The sequence below is a fragment of the Ruditapes philippinarum genome, unplaced genomic scaffold (genome assembly GCF_026571515.1).
Source record: "Ruditapes philippinarum isolate M1 unplaced genomic scaffold, ASM2657151v2 ctg2003_1_1_1_1, whole genome shotgun sequence".
NCBI lineage: Eukaryota > Metazoa > Mollusca > Bivalvia > Venerida > Veneridae > Ruditapes > Ruditapes philippinarum.
Genome location: NW_026853395.1, coordinates 52,501 through 79,115, shown reverse-complemented (window position 1 = coordinate 79,115; position 26,615 = coordinate 52,501). Strand labels below are relative to the sequence as shown.

Here is a 26,615-nt window from a genome sequence, read left to right as displayed (position 1 = left end):
AAACAATGAAACAGTTCTGTGTTGCTTTTTATGATTTGTTTTAATATGTCACTTTGTAAACGAACAATAATAACGAAACAACTTCGGAAGCATATTTACCAGTAAGTTTATTAAAGACTCATAAATTGTTTTGATCTATGTTTCGTTTCCTCCCTCAGAAAAATGCTACAAAGGTTCTTTGAAATTATTTTCCGGAAGTTTTGTTGAAAAAAAAAAACTGCTTGTTGCTGGTTCAGTAATTCTTAAATGTAATCCCTAATCGTAATTCTGATCTAATTTTTAAAAGGCTCATAAATGTTAAAGGATAATTCAACAATAATTTAAAAGAAAATTGAATAAAACATACGGTAGTGTTATATTATAAGAATTCTGAGACAAAAAGATTCGGCTCGAGCAAAGTCAAAAAGCAAAAATTCAGACTCTGTTTAATGAATTTCCTGAGACACGTATATATGACACTGCTCTTGATGTCAATAAAATATATATTTAATGAGATAGAAATTTTAAATGCTTAACGACAATATATCTTTTTTGTTGTGTTTTAACAAATTCCACTTAAATTAAAATATTCGGTCGTGTAACATTTCGCCAAGAACCTCTTGACAAGAAATGTAAAGAAAACTTCTTTAAAACTTTAAAGTATAACGTCTCTTACCATTTAAGCACCGAAGTAACAAGTTCATGAGTGACAATTTCGACACATGTCCTTATCTTCATAGCATTTGATCAAACAGTATTCTGTATTTTATAAATCTTCTACGCACTAAATTCAGATAAAAATCTATCACCCTGTTATATAAAACTATTTTAAATCCATCATTAACATCTGTGAATGTGTTTTTTTTTACAAATGTAATATGTCATTGTGCTTTCGTGCATGGTACATTGTATATGAAATACTTGATTAACCGTCAACTGTAAAATCTCGCGAACAGATGCACGTGCGCGTTCAATTATAATCTTTTGACCCTAATACCGCTAAATTTGTAAAATGGACTTGTCCATCTTTCAAATTTGGACTAAACCATTCATCATTTTTAGGGAATATTTTCAAACTATGCACTGACTGAATAACGATCAGTGCAGACCACGGATGACCCGCTTCATCTTGGTCTGCGCTGGTCGCACGTGTGCTGGCTGCATGGGTAAATTACGTCACAACCAGCAGGGGAAAGGTTTAAAGCCTAAATACAGTAAAATTGAGAAAATGTCGTTTTAAAGATATGAAGATTCATAACAATAATTATACTAAAAGGCTTTTAAATCGCACGTCTATATATAATTTACACGACAAAAAATACGAAATATTGCTTTTCCAAAGTATACTTTATAATTAAGCTTAACTCAACGGTTGAAAATATTCAAAAATTTGAAATGTGCGAATACAGGAATAAGTGCATTTATTTCAAAATCATTCACCTAAAACCTGTGTTGTCATAATATTTATCAAATTATTACATCGAAAATTCAAATTTGAATTTCAAAATGTTAAGTAGCTTTAATACTTTATTTTGATATGTGCATAAAATACGTTTTTTGTTGTCTTGTGACATTCAAGAAGTTCAAGGATGAATATTTATGGTAGACCTGCCAATTTTTTTGCGACATATTTGTAAACAATGGCATGTACAAACATTGTTTATAAGGAAAATGTGGAGACAAATAATTAAACTCTCAACCGGTTCATCTATGTTTGATTTGCATTTATTTTACCCTACTTAATTAAATATTTGACTTCCGTCCGCCAATGCTATAGTGAAATACATGTAATATAACGTGTTCAAAACAAAAATGTGATAAAAATAACAGCGCTACTGGAATGGTATTTCAACAAAATATGTAATTTACAAAATAAAACAACAACAACAACAACAACACGCATTACCATACGTGCAAAATGGCAAGAAATACCTTAATATATACACTTATAAACCATATTCATATTCGCAGTAGGAAATAAAGAATAAATAAAGCGGAATTTAGAATCAATCCAAATAATGTCTTTTGTCGAATAAAGAATCACATATAAATTCAACTTTATTTAAAAAACTTCAAACCTGATAGAATTTAATATTAATTCCAATCAAATACCTTTGCCAATTGAATCATTGTGAAAATTATAAGAATCAAAAAGTCTACTAGTTCTGGCTATGATTTTTCCGGTCATGTATTCCGAGCCATTTATTTCTAGTGAGAGCTTGATATATAGTATCAATTACTATTACAATTATAGGCATATGGCGGTCTATGGAAACAAAGGCGTGTTTCCTAACGTTTGGCAATAGAGATTAATTTCGGCGTAAACACTCGTCGTTTATTTGAGAATAATAAATAGTCGAATTACAGGACGGCAATCTAGTCGTAGAGGAATATTTTATTTGGATCTCTTTTAGTGTGAATAGAAACTTGGGATATCCTTCGATGGAAATGATATAAATTGGGGTACTATTTGGTGTGAATGGTAAATTGGGATATCTTTTGGTGGGAATGGTCATTTGGGATATTTTTGGTGGGAATGGTAAATTGGGATATCTTTTCGTGGGTATGGTAAATTGGGATATTTTTTGTGGAAATGGTATAAAATGGGATATCTTTTGGTGGGAATGGTAAATTTGGATAGCCTTTGGTGCACTATGGAAATGGTAAATTGGGATATCTTTTGGTGGCAATGAGAAATTCGACAGGAAGTCGTTGCCATGAACAATTCAGTGCTTATTGCTTTTTTATAGTTACTAAAGACATTTATAATGTTAATACAAATTGTAAGAAATATACAAGTACATAGTAGGCAGTTGTATATATTAGTCTAGACATCAAATAATTATTCAGTAAATAAACTCTTACCAAACTATCCTAAATGGACTTATCCTTCGCTTCATGAATGAAATGTATGATAGTTTAACAATGAAATTGCATGAAAAAGAACATATTGATTGGTAGAAAATGAGGAAATCATAGAGCCTGCGTTGTTTTATATTCATTATTTTTGATATTATTTTTAAAACAGTTAAATGAAAGGTTACACATTGATATGTCGAGTTTTTATTGTTTTGTTGTTGTTGTTGATGATGTTATTGTTGTTGTGTTGTTGTTGCTACACGCATTAAGGCACACAATTATCTTTTAACAAATGTATGCCAAATTGAAATGAAATACTCGCACTGAAAAAAACATTGGTTCATGGCTAGTTTAAGCGTACAATTTCTGCGTTTTAAGATCTTAAATATTATACATGCTTTTATATTACACATGTGCTATCTTGTTTAAAACAATGCATGTCAATATATAACAAAATTCAATGTAGTTTTTTTTAAATACGGAAGCAAATTTGCAAATGAAAGTGTTTTATGTAGTTTTCCATAAACATTCCTTTCTGGCTTACACTAAAGGCTGGTTCTTTCACATTTTGGTGATCTGTTAAAATGAGAGCCCTATCTCACTTAAATGTGCAGAGCCACTGTTTGGTAGGGATGGACTTAGAGGACAATGGTGAAAAAACTAGAATAAGGAAGCAACTAAAAAGATACGAGTACTTGTTGACATTTAGCGCCTGAATGTTCTCCATAAATCTTTTGACAACAGTTTTTTTACTGCCCAGCATAACAAGCAGAAATGTTACGTATAACCCGAACTCCTAAATAGCAAAAACCTTATTTAACCTATCATTGGAGGTGTTGTTAAGCCTCGGTCTCACTTACTCCCGGCAGAGCCCAGGACCATCCCGGTAAGTTACCGGGATGATCCAGGACGATCCGGGATGAAATTATTGTTGTGGTCACACTTATCCCGGCAGCACTATCGTTATTCCCAACTTACCACCAAGGATTCCCTCCAGATCATTTAGGCAGAGCCCAGGTAAGCTACGGTTGATGCCAGTGCTTCCCTTGGCGTTCCCGGATGACGCCGGAAGAGCTCCGGTTGACCAAGGCAGAGCCCTGTTCGATCTTCACAAAGCCCCAGCAGAGCCCAGGACGATCCAGACAATGCCCCGTTAGCACCCCAGTGGATTGAAAACGCGCGAAAATGATAACATTGATACATTACTTTATTTAATATAATATGTATTGTTCCAGAATAGTAATTCATGATGATTTTCTGAAAAATTCTTATGCCACACTGGATAGAAGGGAAATGGGAAGGGTTTAAATACAAACAAGTGCAATCATCGCAAATTGTCGTTATTCTTTTGAAATGATCCGGGCTTTGCCGGGGCTCTACCGGGATTAACCGTAGCTCTACCTTTATCCTCCGGGGTTCTGCCTGTAGTTACCGGGGCTCTGCCGGCATATACCGGGGCTCTACCGTAGCTCTACCGTAGCTCTACCGTAGCTCTACCGGCTATATCATACCCTGGATCATCCCCGGTTTGTGCCGGCAGAGCTACGGTGCTTTCCCGGTATAACCCCGGTCGTTCCCGGCAGAGCTAAGGATGAAGCCGGCAAAGCTATACCTTCCCGCTTCCCGGATCATCCCGGACCACCCCGGTGATATTAAATATTTTATTCCATCCGGGGTCGAATGCCGGATGTTCCCGGATCATCCTGGATCATCCAGGACGTTGCTGGCAGAGTTACGGATGTACCCCGGTTGTTCCCGGTCGTACCCCGGTCGTTCCCGGATCACCCCGGACGTCTACCGGAGCTCTGCCGGGGCTCTGCCGGGATGTAAGTGAAACTGTAGCTTTAGTTTACTCTCCGGTTCGAGGCAATAAGTAAGCCATATTTTATTCACATGAGCACAGTTCGTTCAACTACCACATCATGCCTGGGCATGTTGTCAAGCAGTTTTCCAGCACTAGTAATTATTGTCTTCACTTTCGCAAGGAACTGCAATTGCTTATGTACATGCCAGATCTAAGGTACAGTACGAATGACTATAGAAAATATTTCATGATCAATCACAACGAAAGTGATCTGCAACCTCCGGGAATCGAACCCGGGCCGCCCGATTCACAGCCCAACGTTCAATCTAATGAGTTAAGAGGACGGTTTATAGCCTGTCACGTAAAACATTTATAATACTGCTAAATGAGTTTTTCCTTATTAGAATAAATCTAATTGGCAGTAGCGAATATATCCGTCAAGAACTGACCAATGAAAATCCACGTTACAAACATAACATTGTAAATTATGTTATAAACGCCTTAATCGACGCCTGTTCCATCAATCAAACTATATATCTCGCGTTTTCCAATAATTAAAATTTTAGTTCATTTTAACGAACTATAATGACTTTGTTTCCAGACAAAAGGGTGTGGGAAATTAAGTTATAAACGCATTTTCTGTTATATCGTTATTTATAGCTCAATTTTAGCTTATCAAATCTTCAGAGATTTAAACAGGTCAAATTTGTTTCGATTTTGTTTTGTAGAAGATGAAAAGAAATCTTAATTCTAACAAATAAGAAACTACATTTATTTCGTACATTGGAAAAAGACAGAATTGGTAGAATCAAGCCATATAGCCAGAGGGTTACGAATAAATGGGACAAGAGTACGTTGACAGCGTAACATTTCTAGAAACCCTTGTGTTTTAAGTTGATACATCTAAATAGTCTAATATTTTGGACAGAAGTGATCAAATATCGCAGATAAAAATAGAAGGCTTTCTTTACTTTCACCAAAAATAATTATATATAGATACCATACGATTATTCTGTAAATTAACGAATGTTCACTTCCGCTTTTACAATATAATAACATTAATATTGCTTTATTCGTGTAATTTGTTTTCACTAAATAAATAAAGGAATGAAATGAATCAAACACCGCCATATGGTAAACTCAATAAATATTGATAGAACTAATTCTGTTATGTGCTCACTACTTCAATCAAACCCGCTAAATATGGCTGTTATAGGCTTCACTTTTTAATTCATTTGATTTTAGACGAGACCGCTCGTTAAGTGGGCATTCAAAACGCAATAATTATACAGGGAAAAATTCTATTGGCTGCCATAATACTTTGAATAATAATACCGAAAGTTTTTGCCCGATCATTTTAGCTAGAATGTTTTGTACGTACTTCTGAATATCGATGTATGAATTCTAGGACACTATCCCCATATAATGTCCCAGATGAATTGTTGTTTTTTTTTGTGTCGTACTATTGTTGTTTGTGATGGTTGTTTATTTATATATTTATTTTCGTTTTGTTTTATTTCCTCTTGTTTTTTTCCATTATTTAAATCAAATATTCAGTGTAAGGATTGTAAAGATATAACTATCGAATTACACTGTAAACCTTTCAAAATTATACAACAGTCCTGCTTCGTTACATTTATGTTCAAATCATTTATGAGTCTTCAAACAGTTTCTCCATTATTTAAAGTCAAGGAATAATTTTAAGTAAAAACCGAATGAAATAGTCCAACTCAAAATATTCCATTGTTATTTAAAGCAATGATTTCGTGCAGTAGTGATTACGAAACATGATATGCATGTATATACAAACAGACTGTTTTGCATAAAAATACATTATCTTAATTGCATGCAGAAATTAACAATTCTCTGATTTCTGTCCATCATGTCTATTCAATTGATATCTGATAAAAATACATATTGACGTCATAAAAATGCTGACTACTTCCGGTGGCAGTGACTAGCCAGAGACGTACCCTGTCAGGACATAAATACCATTTGACCTAAGCCAATACTATAACCTGTTAAACTGTTAGGTTTCCCGTCCGTTGTAATTTGCAGATTTTAGATTCATTATTCATTCTTTTATGTTACCATAATTTATATGGTTTGAAATTATTCCATTATATATCCACAACCTTGATCCGCATTTAGTTCAATCCCCAGTTTCTTGCCCATTTGTGATTAGTGTCCCACTTGGCGCCTAGAAAATGATATTGTCCCCCGCTTCTTACTGATCTTTAGGCTCATATATATTTTCCAGATTAAAATTGCATGCAGGACTAACCAATATCAAAAGTCAGCCATGTAAAGATAAAAGAAATGATAATTAGATATTGATGGTATCACGGGTTATATCCCATGAAAAGGTCATTATCTGCAGGACCCCCACAGAACATTGGTAGCATACAAAAGAACCAGAAATTGAATAATATGTTTATTAGAGTCTGTTGATAAACTATACAAGTACAAAATCAAATAATATATCGGAAGCAATTACAATAAATACAATGCGTGGTTGAGATCGCTACAGTAGTAGCTCACAATCATAAATGTATATAAAATAGCTTAAACTTCATACGTATTATCAATTGCCATTCCGTCAAAGTTCAAGAGCACAACGAATAATGTTTTTTTTATTCTTGAGAATGGGCAAACAGGAGTGTATTACGTTTAGTTGTAGTTTTAGAGCATTTTAGATATTTACCACTAGAAAAGAATAGTGCTGCATGTGAAATAATTTGTCATAAAAGTCGTATCAATCTATGTATCATAGAAAATTATCTATGTGCTGGAAAACATAGCAAAGAACGGTACTGATTGAGGTGCATAATCACGAATTCTTGTTTTTTTTCCCTTAATTTGTATTTCTTTTTGTATCTTGCCAACAAAAGTAAAATTTTGACTTCTATACAAAATATACTGAATCACTGTAACAGTACTTATTGCCAAAAGGCAACAGAAGCAAAAGACCGTTCATGTAATTGGCCTGTGAGAAACTTTTGGACTTCTAACATGACATCCAAAATAAAAAGCTTATGAGAAATAAAGAAAATAGCATTTCTAATGCATAACAGGCCTTTAAAATTTTTTCCAGATAAAGTTAAATTTTAACAATTACATTGAAAAAAAAACTGTTTTAGATCTGTTTTAGATTGTCATAATGGTAGCTTACATTTTTGTTTCATTTAGGTAATTCTTTTTACTTATATCAATAGTTCCACATATTCTTGGCATTGATTGAATAAGGCTAACGATTCCGTCGAGTTTCAAAATCTAAATGGAGTTAAATGAAATTAAAGTTTAAGGAAAGATCATTCTATTTCACTTTAACCCCCACCCTCGTTGAATCTAAATTTTCGATCGAGTCAAATGTTTTTATTGTTTCGATATAACTTTGTTACTATGCAAATATCTTTTTCTCACTTTTTTTTATTCTTAAGGAATGGCAGTTTAATTTTTAATGAAAATTTATGTTTATGGGTGCTGGAAAACATGGCAAAGAACGGCACTGAATGCGGTGCATAATCACGAATTCTTGATTTTTTTCTAAATTTTTATTTCTTTGATTCTTTTTAAGAGCTGCCTTTTGCCACAAATTTGAAATTTTGATGCGGTTTAAATTCTGACAATTTCCAGATAATTACTGAATAACTGCGAAAATTTACAACACTATCTAATTCATGTGGCTTTACTCTTCCCTAACCCGCGAACAATCATAAACATTTCTGAGCATGGCCATTCGTGTAAAACATTTTTTTTATACTTTTCTCAGGTGCACTGTTTTATAAAATCATACGCCTGATGAAAAGATTTCCTGATAAAAAACTCTTTTTTATTTATTATATCACGTCTTTTATAGATTCATACGCCCGATCGAAAACCACTTCATAAAGCCTTTTTATTGATGCACTTTTTTATCGTCAGCGCTACACAGGAGATCAGCGGAGGAATAAAGACAATTTATGAATCTCCGATAAATTCCGCTAATTACTACAAAAAGGCTTCTTATTAAACAAATAAAGAAACATGATCAGTAAATTATCGAATATTTTAAAAAAGATTCGTGCTTCCGTTCGTGTCAGGCAACAAAAACCTGCTGGAAAAATTTTAACTTGACAAATAAAAGACAACATATGTACTTTGATCGCAGGAACTACTTTTTTCAATATACATGCGCTTTAATCAGTCCCTGAATCAGGGATCGAATAAACAATAGATAGTCCCTAATTAATTGTCAATATTTGCACACTAACTCAGATCAGCTCATCTCACAAGCATTTGTTCATTAATGATTCCATGAACGTATTTTCTAAAACAATTCGATTTAATTTATCCGCCGTTCCTCGAAAGAATTTTGCATTCTTAATGATATTGTAGACACATCCTTTTTTATTTTTAACTAATCCTAATGAAATTTGTCATCTGATTTATTTTAGGAGGGTACGCTAGACGAATAAAAGAACGACAAAAACTAGGAGAAAACATGGGTATGGTTTTTGTCAACTGCACAATTAGGACCGATGATTTCTTTGAAATTGTCTAGATTTTTTTCTCTTAATTTGTATTATTAACGACTTGAATCAACGCCTCAACTTTAATCCGAAACACAAGAACTGCTTTGAAATCTAGGTCGATAACATTTTTTTTCTCTCTAACGGAAGTATGATAGTGATATTTTCATGAATACATTTTAAATCTTTATTAATCCTTCTGTAGATATATACATATGAGCCGCGTCACGACAAAACCAACATAGTGCGTTTAAGACCAGCATGGATCCAGATCAGCCTGTGCATCCGCGCAGTCTGACCAGGATCCATGCTGTTCGCTTACCAACCCTTTTACAAGTAGAGAATATGATAGCGAACAGCATGGATCCTGATCAGACTGCGCGGATGCGCAGGCTGGTCTGGATCCATGCTGGTCGCAAACGCACTATCTTGGTTTTGTCGTGACGCGGCTCGTATAGTTATTACATTGTTAGCTATTTATTTTTGATCTCTGAGATTTGATTTTGAAAGATGTGAAGTAACATTTAACATATAGAAACAAGGTAAAAGGGGTATTAGGTAGTCCAAATATATGAATGAAAGCATCATCCAATATGTACAATATGTAATTTAATAAAAAATACAATATAAGATGTGATAGTGAATGCATATTTATAACTATGACTGTTAAAACGAATCAGAAACATGTTTCAAATCACAGTTGTCTGGAATGTCTGATTATCTCAACATATTATATAATTAAACGAAATCAAAAAATTGAAAAGGGTAATTTTTATTTCATGAAAATGTAATAAGGCCATCAGTATATAACATGAGTAGCACCAGTTGTGAGATATTGTTGCATTTTAGGATCATTGATTCCAGTACACCTTAAGTGTTGAAAATAGAACAGTGCTTAAGCCGGTGCTGGGGGGCATGAGAGTTGTTGCACCTTTTATTATCACTCGTAAACAGACTCATCAAACTGAGTCTGTTATTTCAACCTGCCTAGTTTTGTTTCCATTGCTCTCAAGGGATGTCAATTTTCAGATATTTTTAGCCAAAGAAGTATTGCTGTTCTTTCATCAATGTTCATATCATTGCGCAATAATTGCAGCGATTGGTTTACACAATTTTCTAAGCTCGATTGCGAAACAAGTTCTTGCAACTTATATTAATCACTTGCGAATCCAACCAGTACTGGTGTCATATGAGGAAACATGATCGTGACAAAAGTAGGGTTCGAACCAATGATCCATGGGTTGAGAGACATACACTTTAACCACTAGGCCACCAAACCCTTAAAACGAGTCTGTCTACGAGCGATTTAAAGCTCCATCGTCATTTGCACCAAGTTTAAATAAAATGTTGAGTATTTTATTTTGTTAGTTTGATTTTTCGTGTTGTCACTGTTCTTAAAGTCAGACTGTCAATTTTGTTTCCACAATCAAAATCACTAATATTATTTTCTACGAAAAATGAAAAACAAAATGTCGAAATTACCAGTGGTAAACTTACAACTTTCTTCTTTGAAAGAAGTGATGGCAATAACATAAAATTATATAATAACTAAAAGTAAATCATTCGACTTACAGAAACAAGTTAAAAGGCACATTATGCTTCAAAAACAAAACACTGGGCTATGTTCACGAAATGCCTTCATATATTTTCCATTGAAAAGTATTACGAAAATGACGAAAACACGTGAAATATTCAACATGGACGTTTTTATTTCCTAATTTACTTCTTCCAGAAATGAATTTTAATAACATATTAGACCATATTTAGAATGAATAGGTATCATACTTGTGTGTTACTTTAAATTTTTTTTTGTTTAATTGCGATCTTTATATTTTACAAATGCTGGGCCAATTAACATATTTCGTAAACCAATAGCCCTTTTTACTTCTTTCGAAAGGGCAGAAAATGATTTTTATATCTTTTAAATAATGATTAAAGAGTATGTTTTATTTTTGATACCTGAAGAAAGTAGCGCTAAATGTGAAATTATTTCTCATAAAAGTAACAAATATAAACGAAGTAGGACTTTGACTTCCATACAAAATACTAAATCACTGTATCAGTACTAATTGTCAAAATGCAAAAGAAGAAAAACATGGTTCCAGTAATTGGCCAATGAGTAACTTTTTGGAAACTATAGAAGTACATCAAAAATAAAAAGCTTTAGAGAAATGAAAATATAAACATTTCTCGATAAGAAAGAAACGCCGAATAAGTTTTACTACAATTTGTACTATTCCAAAACAGATTATAAGTCATATTATACAAGACGCTCTGAGAAAAAAAAAACAAATTTTAGAAGTAAAAGATTATTTTTCCATATAAGTGTTCATGAATGAATCGAACTCATTTTTTATCAGTTATTTTCTAATAAAGAGCGCTGAATTTCATTGTTTTGGCCGTCAAGATATTTGGAATTAACCCATTATTGGTTACATAATTCATTAAGGCTATGTTACATAATCTTCAGACATTGTATTTTATAAGATGAATGAGAACAGTATATTAATAAGCTTGTTAGTTTGTAACGAAAAAGGATGCTTAGATTCATGCTAAAGATATTAACCGTTAACACGCTAAATATCTGATCTTCGAATCTGGATAAAACCATTCTTCATTTCACAAAAGATTGGAGTCATGAGCACATGTTGGCATGTGTTGAAGCGTCTAAACACGGTACTGTGACATGGTATTGTGACATTGTTTGCCACGTGACATCATGTTATCAAGTGACATACAGCAGTCGCTGCTGTCAAATTATATTTTGAGTTCCATTTATCTATGGACAATGATTGGAAATCGAGCAAAATTATATATAAAAATATGAAAGAATATATATCGCTATACTATGGAATAATCCTTAGGTTTTTTTTTAGTTTTAAATGTTTCCTATGTGTATGAGGTTAGTTGGACTTTTATTATGATCTAACAGAACATATGACGTAAGAGGTATTAAATATAATGATTACGCTATCTCGCGATAATTGAAATTACTGAATTATTTGTCTATTATCTCTCAATTAACTATCTAAGTACTTTGATATTTTGACGGGGTGGGAATGAAACCTTTGGAAATAATGATTTTTGTTATACTAGAACTGATGTCTATTCAGAAATGTTGTAAAATTATTATCATTATTACGTGCATTATTATTTGATGACGTATAAAACACGTATAATTTCTGTTATGAAACAGATATTCGCTACATTTGCAATAATTATTGCCCTTTACAAATGTGGAATCCAATATTGGGTCGTTACCCTCTAATACATGTTATTGAAAATGGGAGTTATATTTCAAAACTTGTTATGAAACAAGTTTGACGATGATGATGATGATGATAATGATAATAATAATAATAATGATAATAATAATGATTATAATGTTTTTATTTAAACATAAGGCAAATTTGTTATTATAACTATATTTTCTAATATTTTTATCTAATTTGTCGTGATTGCTCTGAAAATAGATGATATTTTATTTTCAACTTAAACATTTAGATAGCCACGAACTTATTGAATAAATAAAGTAGATTTTTACACTTATCTTTAACAAATATTAGTTTTACAAACGTCAACAAAAGTCAAACAATTTGGGATGAACTTACAAGTGATAAATATTTATAACCTTTTATTATAGTAGTGATATGGGATAATATTAGAATAGCATTCAAGATTTAAAACCTTGAATCTTAGACTAGGATAAGTAGACAATGTTAAGATAGGTAGAGCGCGGAAGGCCTAAAATAGATCTATAGTTAAGGTAAATATAAAAATAGTGACACTTTTTTGTTATATTAGATATTTGCTTTTAAATTCCTGTTTAACTTTATAGTAGGTGGGGAGGGGTCAAAAGAGCAAATCTTTTAAACTATGGTTACGGATAAAAGCAAAGTTAACAGTAACTAATACATGTTGACCTTATGTGAGATAATAGTGGGTTAATGCATTAAATCTGCAGAAGCACGAGGATATATTTAAAAGCCTAGCCCGCGAGAAAAGGGTTTAAATAAGACCGATGGGTGAACACGCTACGATTTCACCATACTACCACCGTAGCATCTTCAGTCGCGAAACACCATAGAAATTACCTTTATTAATAAGTGTATTATAGTATAAATTTGCAAGTTCCTATTAAAATTAAACACTTTTCACGTTTCTTACGACCCATAATACATTCTTTGCATGACCTTTCAAATAACAAACATCAATTGCAAGTCCATTTTGATGACAAAAAGAAGTTAGAAGACCATGATTGCTTGCATGCCATTTTAAGTAACAAAGAGAAGTTCCTCGACTTTGGTTGCATGCCATTTTAAGTAACAAAGAGAAGTTCCTCGACTTTGATTGCATGCCATTTTAAGTAACAATGAGAACTTCCATGACTTTGATTGCATGCCTTTAATGAACAATGAGAATTCTCGATTTGTTGCATGTCTTTGAAGTAAAAGAGATTTTAGATATGCGTGCTTTATGCAAGAGATAAATCATGTTTGTTGTCCAGTTCTGTTTATAAATCGGATATTTTCCATGTTGAATATTTGTTGATGTGGTCATCGCAACTGTTAATGTCATTCGTAAATGAATTATGTCCAGTCTTGCTCAAATAAAACTATTGAACTAAAAATCCCCCGGTCTTTACTGTCTATTAATCGAAAGATAGTACGGAAAATCGATGTTAAAATGACATACGATCAGGAATTATGTATCCCGCGATAAAAATGTCAATTTTCTTTCATTTTTGTTATTATAGTTTACCTAGGGATTTTAGAATTAGATCTACGCATTAGTCGAACAATAAACATATAATTAGCCTTTGCCATCTCCTAAAGGGGCATTTTACAATCGAATTTTGAAAATCAACGCGACAACAGTTATATCAGACAAATAAATATGAAATTCGATATATGATAGTTATTAATATTGAAAAAGTTTCGAGAACTAAAGTTTATCAAAAGTAAGAATAAACAAATATTGTGACACTAGTTAAAGGTACATAAATTAGCATCATCGCTTATTGATAAAAGAACAAGGGGATCTTCCTTAAAGGTCTATACGTTGATATCAGACTTGAAAATGTTTATAATTATAGGTATATAACATTATTTGAATAAGATACTTAACCGACCACGGCGGTAAGTTAATGCAGTTATCAACATTCAATTAGACTACATTAAGAGCTATTTAAACATTTAACATTAGAAAAGTATTTTTCTTAAATATTTTAATGTTATTTTACAATCAATCAGCTCAATGATCGAGTGTCTTAAGGCATACTTTTGTTACAATGGTCATAGATTCGAGCAAAGAATGGCGAGTTGTCATTCATCTATTTTAAAATCAGCGATTGATGGATTTTGCTAGTGGAAAATTAGTATATGTTTCTAAAACTAATAAGTTGTAAAGTCATACATTATGTGCTACAAAAATTGGAGACTTTGAATGCATATCAATCACCGTCCTTACCTTTAAAGCCATAGTGTGTCTCAGAAACGAATACATTTTAACTTCTTTAGAAAGGGTTAAAATGAATTCTATAATGTTTAAAAAATGATTTTAGAGCATGGTGAATGCTTGTAACCTGGAGAAAGTAGCTATAAATGTGAAATGATTTGTCATAAAAAAGCGAAAGGTAAAAATTTTAAATAATTGTACTAATTGCCAAAAGGCAACAGATAAGAAAATTGGTTCAGCTAATTTACCAATGAGCTTTTAAAGAAGAAAATGTATATAAGGCTGATAAGCTTTTTTTTTTACAGAATTTCATCATATCTATTCCCTCACATTTATTAGCCAACTGCATTATTTGTCATTAAGGTAGTAATATAGGGTTAACGCACGTTTTTCCGTGTTATAACATCTGCAGAGTCCAGAGGAACGGTTGGTGCCCGAGCCCGGTAGGGCGAGGGCTCCAACAGTTCCGAGGGACTCTGCAGACTTTATAACACGAAATAAACGTGCGTTGACGCTATTATAGCATAAAATTTTCAAACAGATTTGTGATGTATAGTTCATACAAAATACAATTGCATTAAAGTCTTGAGCTCGGACGGTATTTATCCAATTCTATGTTTTACGTATGCGTTTCATTTTTCCGGGGCCAACAACTTGGAAAATTCTCGGAACCGAACGAAATTTTGAATTTTAATTGATTTAACAAAGCTTGGCCTTTGGAGATTTATTATCTCAAGAAAAAAAACGTTACATTACTACATTACTCTACCCTCTGCCCAAGACAAAACATGACCCTCAGAAATTCTTAGAATGATTTCAGATTGACGGTAGAAAAAAGATCAGTGACATCAGAATCGGTTTTTTTTCAAGCAAACAAGTTTATAAAAAAATCAGGCACTACTGAAGTAAGCATTATTCTCTCAAAGAAATATAAAGAGCATTTATCAACATTAACATTATAATAGGTAAACAAAAGAGTGTTTTTATATTCCAAACAAACTTTTTATTCACTAGAATTGTTATAATTGCCAAAACGCAACAGAAGCAAATTATTGCTCAGTAAATTGGCAAATGAGTTACGTTTGGAAAATATATATATATAACAGTTTGAATGATAAAAATGAAATCATTTCTGAGGCATATTGGGCCTTTAAGAAAGAAACGAAATAAATGTCTATGCTACAATTTTACGAGTATACTGTTCCAAAACATATTACCAGTCTTATTACACAAAACGCTCTGATGCACTCGGTGAATAAATACCAGTCGTCTGTAATTGGTGTTCGCGATAAAAATGATAACGAGGCTTGTGGGACTTTCGCATATACGACAATAAATTCACATCGACCAAACATTCTGAGATTTTAAAGTATTTTGTCGCAAAGCGTCTATAATAAAATCTGGTTACAATACATCAGTTTTTCATAATGAAGTTTACTTCTCTATCTAAATGTATAATTCACTTAAAAAGTATCTCTGTTTATTTCTCTTCTTTGTTGTTAGCAGTGAAAATTAAGAGACAATGGTACAATTTTTAATTAGTTTCATACCGTACCATTTAACATGTTTAATCTAACACAGTAAGTTTTAGCATTTTCATCAGGTTGTTTTAATGAAAGCTGGATGGCCGAGCGTTTGTGTTTCCTTTAGGATATTAAGTGTTTTTCACTCTTCAGTTTATTTCATTTTTTAACGATGGCACTCACTGAATTCCGTAAATATTCATTGTATAGGATTGAAATGAAATAAAAAAAAACAACAACAACAGATTGAGTATTGTTAACGGAAATGGAGGTATGAAATATTGATATTCAAGCTTAATTACAATAACATACATAATAAGTGACTCTTATAACAAAGAACATGTACTTTTAGGACTGTATGTAATTTCCAGCGTTTGTTCAGCTTATACTCAGAGGTAAATTCTCACTCGGAATACCTAACCGATTATCCATAATCCCTTTTCCGTATTACAACGGGAATGGCCGAAAAATTACGACAATCTCAGTAACGAGAGGTAGAATTCTATGGCTACTGCATGAATCAAATGAACTTTTAGAACTATTTCCATCACCACATGAAATGTCATTTCTCTCACTTATGGTATGTGACATTTAATTTTAGCTTCCTACCGCCCTGATGATGCATTAACTAAACATATACAATAGTTGCGGCGTGGGGACTATATACGTAACTTTATACCATCAATATTGTATTTATTGTTTAGTCTAATAAGGTTTAATGTAATCTCTACGATAATGTACTTGTAACCGGACACATAATGGCGTACCGTGAAATACAGATAAATCATCTTTATTAACAAGATTTTAAATATATCATTTAAATATATGAATGTATAAAAAAATTATGTTATATAGTATGCGGTCTTAGAAAATTCTCTCGCTCCCATACAAATTGGATAACTTCCAGAACCATAGCAAAAGAGATATAGAAAAAAATACACAAACAAATTAATCCATTTTCAGCACACTGTTGAACTGAATGAACGTGAGCCGGTGGTCTTATGCAAATGCACAAATTAATGCGCGCCAGCGTTCATATGACATTGAACGCTTGTAACACTGAAACAACTTTATCTATTATTATAAAACGCTTAAATATTTCTTTAAATTGAATTCATTAAACATCAAGGGGCATATTATCAGGGTTATTTCAGTTCTTTTTATCTACTCAAAATATTTCAAACCCACTACAAGTGATCTTCGTCTTACCAATAAGGGTTGTGTCAACAAAAAGAGGTTAAGTTAAAAATAGTTAAGATAACTTGCTGTTGTCTTTGATCAATTGTGAATTGAATTCACTATAGTGGTTTTCATTTTAATATCGTATGTATACAAGTCACCAGTAAACAAAAAAATCATATTTAAAAGTCACGATTGAGTTTAAAATGCCTTATTTAGAAATCATGATGCGTACACTACAATACCGTATCAAAAACAGTATCAAAAACAGTATCAAAAATATGAGTGACTTTAAAGTACCTTATTTAGAAATCATGAGTACACTAAAATACCGTAACAAAAGACGTGAGTGGATTAAAATACCGTATTTAGAAGTCATTAGTTAACTAATATTACCGTATGAAAAAAAAGTCATGGGTGAATTAAAAATATTATGTCCACAATTCATGAGTGAATATTAAGCACTGTGAAATCGTGATTAGTTAACTAAAACGACAGTATGAAACAATCATAAATGAATTAATTATATCATGAGTAAAATTGAAATTACCGTATAAAGTCATGATGAGCTACAACGACCGCGTGAAAGAGTCATGAGTGAGTGAGTTATATCATATTCAAAAGTCATGAGTGAATTAGTTATATCATATTAAACAGTCATGAGTTAATTGAAAGTACTATCATGAGAGGTCATGAGGAAGCAACTAAAACGGTCATATGAGAAAGTCATGAGTGAAATCAAAATAATCATATTCAAAAGTCATGATTGAATTAATTTAGTTCCGTATTGAGAAGTCATGGGGAAGCTTAAAATAATCTATTCGCGATTAATTACAAAGCAAAAACTAAAAACTAAGTATATAAAAACATATTTTTATTTTTGAAAGTCACTGTAAAGTAAAAAAGAACGTTTTTAGAACTAGATACGCCTATAAAATAAGAATACATGATTTTATAAATGATTGTTATACGTTTGATATTCAACACCAAGGCATGGTTAAGAATTTTTCGCACTAAGTGTACTCTTAAAACATACACTAATCCCTAAACAGAATTTACCTATGCGACTAGAGCAGACAAAGATCTACTGTAATGGAACAGAACAGAACAGAACATAATCTTTATTTGAGAGGCACAGATTACAAGGTGACATTTTGTTATTACATGTGTACAAATATATATATATATATATATATATATATATATATATATATATATATATATATATATATATATACAAAAAAATTGATAACAAAATAAATAATAATAAATAATAAATAATGGACTTCCATTGTTTTGTTTGATATATTTGTATGTGAAATAAATGCTGCTGAAGAAGGCCGCAAGGCCGAAAGCTACGGCAAATTTAAATTAGCGTTTTTGCTTATATATATATATGAGACGTATATATATATTAAATACTGTAATCATGGTCTGCACTGTTCACAATTCAGTCGGTATTTTTTCTTGAAATGTTCGCTACAAATGATTTTAGACATTTGCCATGGCAACAGTGAAACGAACTTAATGCTAATAGGAAGGAAATTGTGATTTTTTTTATAAATACTTGTTTCAGCCAATATATACCTGTTTTATTTGTGTCATGAGTATGAATAATTAACGGTTAAATAACCCCTAAAACAAATTTAAATTGTGTAAAACGAGAGCGATCGTCGCTGCAGAGATAGATCTTTAATAATTCAATGCAAATTTACATTTGTTCAACATGTACTCTTTTATACGGTTTATTTTTCTGGAAAAAATGCACACGTCCTAAATTATTAGCATACATGTATGTGAATTTTACCTTTATTTTACCAAAGTTTGATAGATTTTAGACAATTATATATAAAATGCAGTAAATATGAACAAAGTTTGTAAAAAAAATAAAACACCTACCATTTGTGAAGACTTCCGAATTCCATTTATTTTGTTATCAATATTTTTGTTCCTGTGTCAGCTATTTTTGACCAGGCGTTGTCAAAAAGAAGAAGGGAATTTTTATTTTAAAACACTTTATCGCCCGACATACATATTAGTGCTAGCTCCCGCTGCCAAACAACCGCAATTTATATACAAAACTGTTCAATAATTCATCAATATTAATAAAATTATGACTAGGTATCTTGTTTAAATGAGCAAACACATTACCAAAGTAAGACTAATATCGCTACTCGAGCTGTCTTTCCCTCACTCATTACGACCAATTTGTAAAGTTCTCCGCGAGTTTGGAAATAAGAAATGGCGTTGTATAGCAGGAATATAACATTTGATAAATCAATTACATTTAACGCCTTATTAACAGATCATTGACGAGGGATGGAAAAAAATTAGTTAAAGTGCCGACACTTGGCGTTATGTGATTTATTTATGCAATAACAAAGCAGACGATACATAAATGACGCTTATTAATTAAAGCTTTCGAAATGGAGATATAAATTAAAAACAACCAACTGGCATCTAAAAAGGAGAGTCCGTTTTAGAAAGAGCACATTTTAAAAGATAGTGTTACAAGTGTCATTCGGAAATAGGCATCCACAGTCTATTAAAAGAATATTGATAAAATAGTGTCTTGTTTGCATGCCCCTTGTTGAGTCCTAGATTGTCGTCGTTAAGGACATCAAAGCGTAACTACGTTGAACAAAATACAGCTTAACAACGTAATGGTAAAATCAAAAATCACTCTAATGCAAAACAATCATTTATCATTGCTCGAGATTCCAATACGAAACCTGATATCCAATACCAAAAAGTAAAAAACTTTCCATATTTTTCATGGGCTTATAAGCCTTATATGATTGGAATAAAACTATATCATGTCATATATTTTACAGTGAGTTGTTCTTTAAACCCATCTTTTTCGTAGATTTTTGTTTTTATTGGTTCGGCCTATTTAGATAGCGAATGATGATCCCGTTTGAACTGAAATTGGAAATACTGTTTTTCTGTCTTTGTAAAAGTTGTAAAGTGGTCTTAAACGGTGTCAAGATAAAAAAAAAAGAAGTGGAATAATACGGAGGCGTGTGAAGACCCCGTTTATCTAGGGCGTATTTCTAATCTCTGGTAAATTTGACATATTTATCTCTTATTCACAATACGTCACATACTCGCTAAATACACCGCGCGACACCCTGCCTGTCAATGGGTGAAGATTACGGCTAAAATTCACGTAAATCTTTGTTTAAGACCCATTAACAATGAGGACAAACTTTTATCATCATGACATAGATGCTCCATAGGCTTGAATATAACACTTGCTACGAAAAATGAGAAGTTTGCCATTTTATTTCCATCCAGCAAAGAGTCTTAAATTTCTGATTTCGGCCAATCTTACAAAAATGTTACTAAACAAATCAAATGTTTATCATAAAAAGAATCTAGTACTAAACTATTTTAAATGTTTTGATCAAAACATTTATTTGATGATGTACTTTTTGGAAAATCTACGGAGTCGAGGTTTACCCAGAATCAGCCCGCACTGTTCGCTAATCAGTCAAAATTTACCATTAAATTCTCCCTAAACTAAAATGATAAATGGTTTTGTCCAGATCTAAAAAATGGACTATTCTATTTAAGATAATTTGAATAGTAAGACAGGATTCAGGCACTGTTGGACACATATCATTAGATGTTCTCGTCCACCAAATCTATCAACGAATACAAAAATACTGCAAATATAATGGTATGAAACTGACAAAGTTTGTGTTATTCTTCTCAGAAACTAAGGACCCCGTTACTACAATTTGTGACAATAAAACTAATAGCTATTCTCAAAACTATTGACCAAATCCGATAGGAGAACTTGTACAATACTAATATAGGCATTGACAAACGAGACAAGTCGCCCAAGCTCTTTTCACAAGACATAAGTTTATATTACCTTCTTGTTACTGCTACAGAATTAGCACGAAAATCTCGTGTTGCAGTAGCTGTATTTTGACATATTTTGTTTCTTAATGACGCTTTTTGTAGTCCTAACATTAGTGGAAGCTGTCCCAATCAATTATTTCTTTGCATAATAGCCACCCTGGGATTAAGCAATTAATAGTAAGCAAACATGCAATTTATCGACCTTAGGCATTTATTCCGATCCGATTAAATGTTAGTTTTACGGAGATAATTCGCTTAGAGAGAAGACAAAACACTAAAATAGTCACATGCAGTAAAAAAACATGTTCTTTCTAATTCTTATAAAAAAAATAGGTGGCAAAATAACGTAACTGCAATGTTTGCAAATCTTCATTTTAGCATGTAAGTATCTAAAGATAAAATATACAAATTGTGGATTGATGCTATATTTAGCAATATTTCGTTTTAGAAACAGTTTTATACTAATACTAAGTTGTTCATAAGCTCATATAATCTCAATAAGCAGATGTACATGCATTGCCTAGATTTGGTAAAATATTTATGCGGCGGTAAGTTTTATATGACCATAAACTCTTCCATCCCCTCAATAAACTGTCATAATTCTTTTCATGTGCACTAATATGAACGTCTGAGGAGCTGTATAAAAAGTATGTATATTATATCATTATATGTTTACTACATTGATTGTGGTATAATTAAACCGAAAAGCACTACATCTGATATTTAAAAGTGTGTAAAGCTATATCTAATGACATATACTTGTTTCTATATAAAATATAAAAAAGAGTAAAATTATGTTGTCTCCCACAATCTTATGATTTATTCTCGAGCGATTTGTGACAAAGAATGTGTCTAATATTCAACACAACTTACATTGTGCATAAAAAGAATATTATGTTCATTGAAGAGATTTTTACGCAGCTCATAAAGTATACTATATACATCAACTTTTTAAATCAACCAATGTCAAAATACAACACCATTTGTTAAATTACCAGTGACAAATACACTATCGGAAGATCGCGCCTTAAAAATCTAACTTATTTTTTTTCTATGAGATCGTGCCATGTCATACTTATTTCACATATTTAATATCAGACCATTTTAGGGTATAAATGACTTACAATAAGTGTTCAAAATAAGTCTTAGATACACAAAAAACACCTATAAAACGTATATGTGATTAAATCGTTTGAGATGTATTTAATAGCGTAAATTTATTACCTACTTGTTTAACTGATAAGTAGCAAACTGTATTACCTTTCCTCGCAATCTTCGATGAAGAATTACACCCCTCCCCTTAAAAAAAAAAAACGGAGCTAAACGCAGCCGTCCAGGAACCCAAAGAATTGCATGTAGGCATACCAATTTATCTCCTATTTTTACACTGTTTTATAGCCATATTAAGATGTCAGATATTCTTAATTCGTTAACTGCAAATATAGCTAAATAACCTTTATTTGATTTTAATTAATTTTTTTCGTATCAACACGATCTAATCGGAAACAAGAATTTATTTTGAAATGAGTGTAAAATTTCAGGGATTTTCACAATTATAAGGCTGATTCCAGCCATGATATCGCCAGTGAACCATGTTTTACCGTGTTATATTTGTTTAAATTCGAAACCGTCCAAATTACCCTTGATTTAATTAATTGAACCGTTTTCGAATATTCAAACAGGAAGTGACTGTGCAAATTTTATGTACGATTATTCGTCACCAATCTGCGTCGATACCGTGGGGGCGTCGAGAAATTTCAATTAGAATAATCAAAGTACTTGAAGTTAAAGCCTGTATACACATAATTAAACAACCTCCCGCTGTTGAACAGTGTCCAATTGATCTGTCTGCTGTAATTTTCTGATTTTATTTCAATTTGTATATATGTATACTAACATGATAACTTGATTACCTTAAGAGTAAAAACAATTTACAAACTTATATGATAATGAAATGATATGATATATTATGGTTACTACAAAGTGTTTACTTTTCTCAAACAGAGACGGCTAAACACTTACTTTAGAATTGTTTGCAATTCCATTCGTAATTTGTATAATATTTTGCTATATTAATTGTTATACACTACCACACGTCACACAATATATAAGAAATAAAGAAAAAAAATCTAGTACATACTTAATATTGTGTTTTCTTATAAAATTAAGCGATACTAAAAGCTATTGTTGGCAATACTAAAAAGTATATATTGGTTATAGGTCTTGCCAAAACCGTAATTGTAACATATTTACTTGATATATCTACATGGTTGAAAAAAAAAAAAAAAAACAAAAAAAACACCAACAAACTGTCATGTGCACAACATAAACTTCACTCTTCTGTTATACAGAAAAAAGTTTAGTTCGTAGTTGCTATGCATTGCGCAAACAAAATTTGATTTCAAGCAGGGATATTTGTTTAAAGTAATATCACGACAAAAAGGTATTTTAAAGATTTAAAATAGATACAAATGTCGAGTTTTGCTGCTTGAACACCTAAAATGATAAGTGAAAAATATATCGTTTCAATAAAATTTCCATGGCTACTGTTGCGTTACAAAATTGATATTTAAATTGCAATAAATTCAAGTTAAAGTGAAAAGCTACTTTACATTTGCGAGCAAATGTTAATAAAATAACAATTTACCTTAGTATGTTTAACAATTTATGAAACATTTTAAGTTAATATGTTAATAAAGAATCAATAAAGTATATACCCAAATTGTCAAATTAGCCACAGATAAATCAAGTTGAACAAGTAAATTTTAATGCCTTAAAAATAAGTTTCATTTATACGTATGTCACTGTGTATTTCTCGTTACACAGGAATGTCTAAATAACGCAGGAATGGTGCAATTATAACTCCAAATCTGTACATGAATGGTCTTGAAAAGCAAGCATTTTCCTGGAAATTTGTTTTTAATGAGGTTAAAAAAATACTGTTTAAGCAGCCGTATGCGCTTTATTTATTTTGGTTATTTTGAGTTTTTGTCTAATATATATTTGTTTGTTGCTCGTTTTGGGTATAAATTGCACCGATTCTGCGTCCATTTTTTATTTTCACATTTATGAGTTACGGATATACATCATGATATTGCAAAGATAAGAAATGTTCCTTTTTCTGAATAATCATTATCTTTCGAATAACCAAGATTGTACCAATATACATTTACATCATGAAAGGATATATATTTTGTGCCACTTAATTATAACTAATTCCAGTATGACATCCAAGAAAATCCGATCTTTCGGAGATCTTATATGTAATTTATTTTACCGAACAGCTATCATTCACAATGATAAAAACAACCAATTGTATAACCATAAAAATAATTCTGATGAATTTCGATAATATTGAAATAATTTTACAGGCTCTGAGAGTGATCTATTTTTATGCGTCCTATCGACACAGTCCTGTGATTTTCTAAATGTCCCCTTTAAGTCTCACACAGTCACATGAGAGTTAATATGCTCTTCAGACTACTAGTATATTTTAGCCCCACGAGTGAATGAATGATGCTTAATATATATAAATAATGAGAATTTAAACAGGCGAAGGATGACATCATAACATTGTTTTTCGGCTCGAACTATTATTTTTAAGAATCAACTTTCCGTATTTGATAAATAACCGTAATTATTTAAAATTAATCTATTGATTTTTACCTATAATTCCAGTAACTGATGTCATATAGATGACGTCATATCAAAAGATATTTTACTCATCGACAGGTTATTGTTAAAGAATATAGAACTTTTTACAATAGAAACGGAAGTAGCATTTCGCGCATGCGCATTCTGCATAAGATAAAAATAACGAAGAATAAATTCTGTCAGTATACAACAACTACTTAAACAAATTTATGTAATCTAAATGATTGACAAAAGTTTAGAATATTTTATTTTGATATATAACCGATGCAATTGTAAATTTAATTAAGCAATTAACTCGAACATTTCTGCATTTACGCATGTATTCTGGGTTTTTTTTTATAGAATGATGAATTCGATTCTGACAAAAGGATGTTCGTATACAATTTATTTAGTAACTCAAACCCCCTCTCTCCCCTAGCTAAAAAACAGGATAAAAATACAAACAAAAAAAAAAACAAAACAAAAACAAGGGTTTACCTTGGAAACGTCCAATGACAATAACCGGAAGCTGGAACAAATTTCTAGCTTATGTTCCGAAAATATTTGGGGTAACTACTTTGTCAAACAAAGAAAACATTTAAGAAAAGTTAACGTCATCTGATTCGTAACTTTATATACAGAAATGCTTTATTAGTAACAACTTTAACACACTTTCACAGTATTGTTTTATGGGTAAGCAAACAAAATGCAAAACCTCAATGATTAGTTCAAAAATTGTTTACTAACAAGCCTTTATTTATACCTGTACTTAATAATATACGTTTCTGTACAGACTTTAGTCATTACTTCTGCTTCCGCTGCGTCACTAAGTTTTCAAATTTGATTTTCACTCTTTTTTTCGTGAATGATTATTCGTCCTTTTAAAGCGTATGTATTACTATTAAAATTAAAAGACGCCGATTACGTGGCGTTAGTGTACATACAAAAGAAAGCAAGCAAGCATTGTTTAAATAGTAACTTTACTTTGTTATTAAAAAAAGAAACTAAAACCACATGCATTCCAGTTTCGATATATAGTGTCAGAACAAATAATAAGGTTTGATGAATAAATACGATGGAATATTTCATGTTACCAAAAAGCGATGCATATCAAATAAATACATATTCTGTATAAATTCAACTAATTCAATATTTTTACATTGCAAGTCAATCGTGGTAGACTACGCTTACCAAATCTGAACAAAACACAAACGACATGTAAAGTCTGTTAATATAAATGCATGCGGGTAATCGCCGGATTTTGGAGTGCGCAATATATTCCAGTCTGACAGCTTCAAAGTTTTCCTTTAGTTGCAATTTGATTTATTTAGGTTAGAATAAACATTTGTAAAGAAAACAAATAAATGAAACGTTTTAGAAAGCCTTGTTTAATTGAAATGACTTATGCGCAGTCAAGACTATGGACAGAATATTGCACAAAAATTTAGTTTTCACGTGTTTACTTATTACACTGAATTCGGCCAAAAAAACTTTAAAACTGTAGAAATCTAATATCACAAATATCAACATATTGATTTGTATAGAGTTCCGATTCTGGATTGTAGGTGGAATTATGTAATTAGATCAGAAAAAAGACTTCTGAAAAAAAGTTCGGCATTGGACATTTGATTTATTGTTATATCAATTTATATGTATCATATTTAAAAAAATAAATAAAATAAAAAGCAATGTTAGCGCTGAAAATAAAGTTGAACTTTTTTGTAAACCATGCAGGCTTGTATAAATCAAGTAATCAAATATCTAATAAAGCTTGCACACTAATTTAAAAACGTATGAATT

At 31.6% G+C, this 26,615-nt stretch overlaps 2 protein-coding genes across 2 annotated transcripts in view; one reads left to right on the top strand and one right to left on the bottom strand.

The window, feature by feature from the left end:
• Positions 1–19,512, bottom strand: part of LOC132736748 (uncharacterized) — a gene marked incomplete at its 3' end in the record, with an annotated part of 49,421 nt that extends 29,909 nt beyond the window's left edge. The window contains exon 1 of the mRNA XM_060723954.1: positions 19,212–19,512. The remainder of the gene's footprint in view (positions 1–19,211) is intronic.
• Positions 1–26,615, top strand: part of LOC132736747 (uncharacterized) — a 49,338-nt gene that overhangs the window by 7,336 nt on the left and 15,387 nt on the right. The gene's annotated exons all lie outside the window — the stretch shown is intronic.